The sequence below is a fragment of the Etheostoma cragini genome, chromosome 21 (genome assembly GCF_013103735.1).
Source record: "Etheostoma cragini isolate CJK2018 chromosome 21, CSU_Ecrag_1.0, whole genome shotgun sequence".
NCBI lineage: Eukaryota > Metazoa > Chordata > Actinopteri > Perciformes > Percidae > Etheostoma > Etheostoma cragini.
This window is the reverse complement of record NC_048427.1, coordinates 14,946,800-14,954,420: the sequence shown is the minus strand read 5'-3', so window position 1 is coordinate 14,954,420 and position 7,621 is coordinate 14,946,800.

The window sequence follows — 7,621 nt, the reverse complement described above, 5'->3', positions numbered from 1 at the left end:
AAAGCATAAATGTGTAAATGTGTGTCACCTCGAGTTCCATTAATAAAGCAGCAGCCAATACATGACCTTATATGTCCTCTGCATCGGGAAGGCATGAGGGAACAGACAGCAACAGAGGGAGAGATTTAAATTATTCTCCAGGCAAACTAAATGGAGCCGGAGCAACCATTTCCCAATGTCACTTCTCATATCAACAAATCAAAGCCCACCACCCCAAGGAGTGCTATGAAGTCAGCAACACTTACTCTGGTCAAAAAATGTGAAGCGCTAAATGTCTTTGACTTTTAACATTGTGTCAGTCTGTCAAATTATCTGCTGTGTTGTTGTGATATGGAGTCAAAGGGGTTCAGTTCTGCAGATTTGGGAACATCACACTCGCTCATTAGCTTTGTGTTGTAAACGCACAACATAGGCTGTGGGTCTGTCAGGGTGAACACGCACGCACACGCACATGTATGCACGCACGCACGCACGCACGCACGCACGCACACACACACAAAGTAGACCGAATAAGCAGATAAAGCAGATAAGAAAAGAACAGTTGACAGCTGACGCCTCAAAATCAAGCATTTACTGTATGCCAATGAAAACGAGATAAGAGAATAACACACACCAACATCCCTATGATGCAGCATCATCACACCACTGAAAATCCTACTATTTCCTCTCCTACCAAGTCGTGTGTGCAGTCACACACAAAGCTAAACAGACATCATGTCTTTGACAAGACGTATACGTGTGTGTACACAAACACAGACACACACACACACACACACACACACACGCACAAGCATGCACCACCCTATGCCTGAAAAGGTGATTTTATTTTGTAATTAACTTTTCCAGCTCCCTGGAGTATAAACTCTCCATTTAGAATGTGGTCCATTGAGACAATGAGAGAGCACACACACACACACACACACACACACACACACACACACACACACACACACACACACACACACACACACACACACATACGCTGCAGCCCAAGAAAAACACAGACTCCAGTGTGCATTCGTAGTCGTGACAATATAAAAACAGATAAAGCATTGCCTGAATTAACTTATGTAATTGCTATTCATTAAAAGACACTTGCATGAGCAAAGGCTTTATCAAATTGTGTCGTCCGATAGAATATTAACAATGGAATTGCAGTTTTACTGAGCAGGGAAATGAGCCCTCTGACATGCATTTGCAACTCTTCTTGCCTATGGCAAACAATATTGTCTAAATATGAAAATATATATATTTAAAATAAATATATCGTTAAAATGTGACTTTTGAGACCCTAATGAAAAAACATGAAATGACTTGCGGCTTTCTGTGTTTTTACATTAAAATGGTTAATGGGCTGAGCTTCATGCGACCAAAGATGAACAGCTAACAGGTAAAAAGAGGGAAAAAAGTCACCTCCAAATATACTATTATATCAGAGTTACTGGGAAGTGTGGTCTAAATAAATGCCAGTGTTAACAGCTACCTGCCGTCACATTTCCACTTTGGTCTCATTTGTTTACAGTCATTTCCATTAATCGAATCCCATTTCATTTAGTTATTTATATGGACACCGCACATTAATCAATGTTACTGTAAATATGCCAGTGTTAGCCAGCTAGACAACATTCGATAAAACTTTAAAAACATGCAAATGTATCAACCCGGACGGTAACACACGCCCTTTGCATTGTTGCTAATTACATTAGTCCACACACACAGGCGCACTTAGCTCCACTCATCAGGCAGTTGCATGACAATACGCTCTTTAAGTAGAGATCAATGGGCTGATGTTGGTGATCCATTGGCTTCCTGTTTGAAGTTTGTGCCCTAAGAAGCTGACCTTACAATCGCCTGACCCAAAGCTGAGACATACATCTGTCAGAAACAATGATGTGACTGTGAGTGGGTGTCTGTTGGTGTACTCAGTAGGCCTATGTTATATGTTATTTACACCATTGCTTCTAAGATAGTTAGACAATTATTTCAACGGCGTGGAAAAATTAGGACTTTTATAATACACAACCCGAGTTCACCCATGAGCAGTTGATGGTGCTTGATGCTGCCTAACTCTCTGCATAACCTTCGATCTTTATGCTGTCTTCATGCACACACATTGAGCTTCTGCCATGTTAGTCACCCTTAAATGTCGGGATGCGCAATAATCACCCATGCAATGAAATAGAAATGCCAGAAACGACACTGACTGATGTGAGGTTGTAGATGCAAGTGGTCACTACATGGTATCACTGGCAGTACCCAAATATCTTTTCACAGTATCAACATTATATTAATGAAGAGTTCATTTAAATTTACAAGCTAGAGTCAAGGTCAAGTTGAATCGAGTTGAGCAAGTACCATTAATGGAAAAACGCCAATAGTGTTGACTTCCTGTCAATCTGTAATCCATGTCTGGAACCCTTTAGTTTTTTGTATTCCCCAAACCTTCAGCTAGCTAACAATCAGTGATGAAAAAAATCATTGCTCATTCAAAACCAGCCCAAAAAACTAACAGTTTTAACCATCCATTTTAAAGTTGAGGTCAAGTTGTATGCCTTTGGCTGCCGATGTGTGTGTGTGTATGTGTGTGTGTGTGTGTTTGTGGCTAAACTGTAAATGCTAATGTCAGCATGCTAACACGTTCACAATGTACGTGTTAAAATGCTGATGTTTGGCAGGTGTAACGTTTTAATTTTAGACCGTTAGCATTTTGCTATTTCACACTAAAGACAAAGCACAGCGGAGGCCGATGGGGAAAGCACATGTTGGTATTTGGTTGTAAACCAGAGTCCCTAGCTGAAAAGATAACAAATGTATCTGAGAGGTTCATGAATATCTGCACAAAATTCCACTGAAACATCCAACAGTTGTTAAGATATTTCAGTCTGGACCAAAGTGCTGGACCAACCAACCCGTCTAGTTCCGGTCCTTGGGACCAATGTTTCGAAAAAATATGAATGGTAGTAAACAGAGAGAGGAAAATCATTTTTTTGAATTGAGCCATGGATTACAAATATGATGTTTGTCAATTGAAAAGATAATTTTACAACCGCAGAAAGTCTCAGTTTATTGTTAAGCTGTAGGAGGATAAGGATATCATGAGGTCCACCGGAAAGGGCGTGACTTCGGCTCTCTATGTCCTCATGCCTTGAGCCCTGCCACCAGCATGGCTATAAAATCAAGTTATAGAGTATTGCATATTCAAACGATTGTCTAAAAATGTTTACACATATTAGCATTAGCAAACAAATATTTTCTAAGAGACCAAATGGCTTCAGGAATTCTTTGGATGAACTTTGTAGCAAAAGGAGTTTTCCTAAACGTATTGCAGGACGTAATATTTTGACTTTTGGTAATGTAGCCATGCAGCGTACGTTTTACTGATAGTAAAAGTTTAAAGTTCATTCTGCCGTCCCACCTCCACCCTTTTTATTTCCCCAGGGGCCGGCCAAGAAGAGCAGCATCAAAGGCTCGCCTGGATCAACTCATTAAGGGGCTTCCCTCTGATCACAGACCTGCAGTCTCTAATGCGCACACACTGAAAACGTTCTGCTACACACACAAACACACACACACACACACACACACACACATCCTGTACGAACCGGCGTTCAACAGCCACAATTTAGAATCAGCAAATACTTCTAAAGGAAGCGAAATGTGATCTTCTGCTGCTCCTCTGTTTTACATCTGCTCAGCTCTCATATCCCAATTTATAAGACATAAAGGGATGTAAATGTGTACTGCATCAACTTTTTTAAATAAGAAACACTTGCAGGAGAAGCAAGAATTAAGTGCCTATGTTTAAATAGTTTTAAGAGATCTAGAACTTAATTGTATTTTGGACTAATCCTCTCACACTGGGATGCATGTCGTCTGTCCTGCTTAATGTGTTTAAGCTTCAATTCAAATGCTAATCCCAAAAGTTGCATTCTTGACCTTGAAAATATTGGGTCGATATAAGAAATATCTTAATGTAAGGTTCATTTTCTAGCTTTTTATTTTTTAGCTTTGAATAATGCCAAATAATGTTGGTATCCAAGTCCCAGCCATTACACCCGCTCAACCAATCACAAGTGAATCACAGCTGTGATTCACTTGTGAAATGTTTTAATCCGTTTTACAACATTAAATAACTACCGTAAAAACCCAACATATTAGAAAAATAAACAAATAAACGAACATCAGTGTGATAGAAACTGACAGAAACCATCTTTGGGGGGAAATTAATTGATGTGTACTTTGATTTTGTAGAGCCCATGTCAGCAATAGAAGGGCGGGACTCATGACCCATACTGCAGCCAGCCAACAGGGGGAGATCCAGATGTTCTGGCTTGGTTTTGATTCAGTCTATGAATCAAAACCAAGTGGACCTTGAGATAAAAAAATATTTTGTCAAGATTTTGTTAATTGGTGGTTTACTACAACTCCCAGAATGCCTTTGGTAACTAATTTTCTTTTAGATTTGTAGAGGATTCCTAATAAGAGAGATAAGTGGTCGTGATAAACACAAAAAGAGCAAGAGAGGGATCTTTTTTAACAGCAAGAAATGCAGCATGTTACCCAAAACCTACAGTAACATGCTGCAAGGCTCATTGCTTCTTCTTTAGTGTCTCTGTATGATTGGTCTGAAGTGGTCCTCAACAAAAAAACACTTTGGTTTCAGATGCTGACACCAACACATGATCTCTTCCTCTGCCGTCAAACTTCTTTAGAAGTACCGTGATGCTGCACAGTCTCTGTGGCCACGAAGGAGAAAGGTTTAACAAAAAGAAACACAGATCACAAAACTGATGTGAACTTGTTTTTTAGGATTAAGATTTCCCCATTAACACGTATCAGTGGAAGCACACAAAGCCAAAGTGTGAATATTCATAGACGCTGGGAAGTCATAAAATGAAATATTCAACACGATCGGGATATTCAAAGCGTTTCATAATGAACGGGGCAACATTGCTCCAGTAAATCAGAGACCTGCAGGCACTTTGTGAATCTAGTTCAAGATGAACATTAATTCAACAGGATTATTTAGAATTCATGTGGTGACAACAGCCTTTCTGCCTCTGCGTTTAAACTGTACCGACACTCTTGCTCTCACACACACACTCTCTCTCTCTCTCTCTCTCTTCATTTCCCTGTTTCTATTAATGTGACACAAAAACACAGCATGCTTTCTGATTTAGATACCTTGACCTCTATTTCCATTAAGGTGCTAAGCTAGTGAAAACAGAAATGCAAAAGCAACAGTTTCATTGGAAGCAGATTATCTTTTCTGCACTCACCATTTAAAAAAGTGAGAAAGCAATTTGGACATATAAACTATAAACATTTCCCATACTATGGTAAAGTACAGAACCATTGTGTAAATGCAAAGAAGTCAAAGCCTCTGCATACTCTTGCCTATGCAGACACTCAATTTATTTTCTGAGCATTTCCGGTCAAACAGGAGACATGTTGTACACACACAGAACAAATGTCTCTCATAAAGCGTGGTGTGGTGCTGAATTATCTACACACACACCTGACATGATGTGACACAACACAACACAACACAACACAACACAACACAACACAACACGTACACACACACAATAATACTACAGAGCATTAGATAAAAATATGCACACTTCCAAATGTTTCTTAGACAGGTAATGCAATTACCGAAACATTGGAGTTGGTTAAGCATTGATCAAAATTTTGGGCTAATGGATATTAGTTTATTAGTGTTGCAGATATTTGGTCATAGTTGGTATTTCATGGCGTGTGGGAATCGTAACGTACACAAAGCCACCAACGTAACACCACTAAAAACTAACAAAGAAACACACCAAGTCTTAGATAGAGCAGCTTGTTATCACTAAATTGCGTATAAATAACAACAATTTCTTAAGTCATTTTTGCATTTTTACACAGGACGAATGGGTAAATTGATTGGTAAAAAAAAAACACAAGACTTTATCCCAGGGAACTGCTGTTTCTGACCTGTGTGAAACCAAAAGCCACCCTTGACTTTTTCCTGTACGCTGACTACTCAACTTACATACCAAACGTAACGTATGTAACAAACATACTGATTCTAATCCAGACCATGATCTTTTCCTAACCATAAACAGGTAGGTTTATACAATTACTGTTTGAATTCACAACGCAAACTACGTGTGTGAAAGTGACGATTTGGGAATGAGAATAAAGCGTTAAATGACACGCGCAAACCTTAAAATGCGTTGGCCTGACACACATAATTAGATCACGTTGAAATGTCCGGAAAAAGACACGGGGTGTCAAACCATCATAAATATTAGCGTTCATTGTCACAAGAACATCAGGGAGAATAACAGTATATCTCATCAGCACAGATCACAGAGATACATATTCCATTACATCTAAACTGACCTTACCCTTAAGTGGTTGATTCATTCATAAGGTAGTTGCCCCTTCAGGCATACAAGTAATAGATATACCTACAAGAAAGGCATTCATTTGTTTATTGCAGAGATTCTTATTCTGAAAAGGTGTACAATTATTTCAGATAAACACACAGCTTCAACAACTCTTCACCAGACCTACAGCAATGAATACACATAGCCATAGTCATGTGTACTTGCATATGATTCGTATTTACACACACAAAGTGCAAAGGACCTAAATAACTTCTCGTAGCTGCCTTCAGCTGGAAATAGTTTCCTATTTTAATAACGGTCCAATCAACACTCACTGCACATTCTTAAATTAACATACATCTTTGTGGTTATACGTTACTGTAAGTACACTTCCATTTCCAATCATACGGAGTCTTATCAGCATAAAATGGTGATAAAATGGAAATAAATAAGTAACTTTTATCATTCCATTTGCACTTCCCTTCCTCCCTGCCGCCATGTCAACTCTTCCTCCCGTCTTTCTGATCATCTCTCCCTTTATTCCTCCACCCTGTACCTGTCGCTGCTGTGCTTCCTACATCCTCAGCCCCAAACTCTCTTCCTCCCTCCTACTTCTTCCTCTAAACCCATCTCTCTCCTTTTGTGAGTCTCTCATCTTTGGTGCTCTTCCAATCGGTTCTCCTTCACTGTTCCGCCTTCCCCTCCCCCACTTTCTTCCTTTCTTTCCTTCTTTCTATCTTTTCCTGTTGGCCCTCCTCCCCACTGCCCTACATTTACTCTCTTCTTTTCATTCTCTCTATTACACTTTCCCTCGCCCTTTCTCTCTTTCTCATAAATAGTCAGAGGAAAGTGGAGGAAGCGTTGAGTTTGCTCCGGAATGACAAGACATAAAGGAGGGGATTTTGGGAGAGGCGATTAGCGAAAAGCAAAACAAAAAGCCCCTTGTCAATCTGGCTTATAATTCCATTAAAAACTGTACATCTGGTAGTTCACTTTGAGAAAAGCTCTTCTAATTGGCCTCAGTGAGTGTGTTTGTGTGTGTGTATTTGTTGGCTGCAGTCTTTGGCAGTGTGTGCCAGTCTCCTGGTTTGGGCATCTCCTGCGCTGGTTGGGATTTAAACAAAAGAAAAGGCAAAGCTGGAGTTGGACCCTGCTGAATTCAGAATCTGACGCACACACCCGCACTCACTTACACACACACACACACACACACACACACACACACACACACACACACACACACA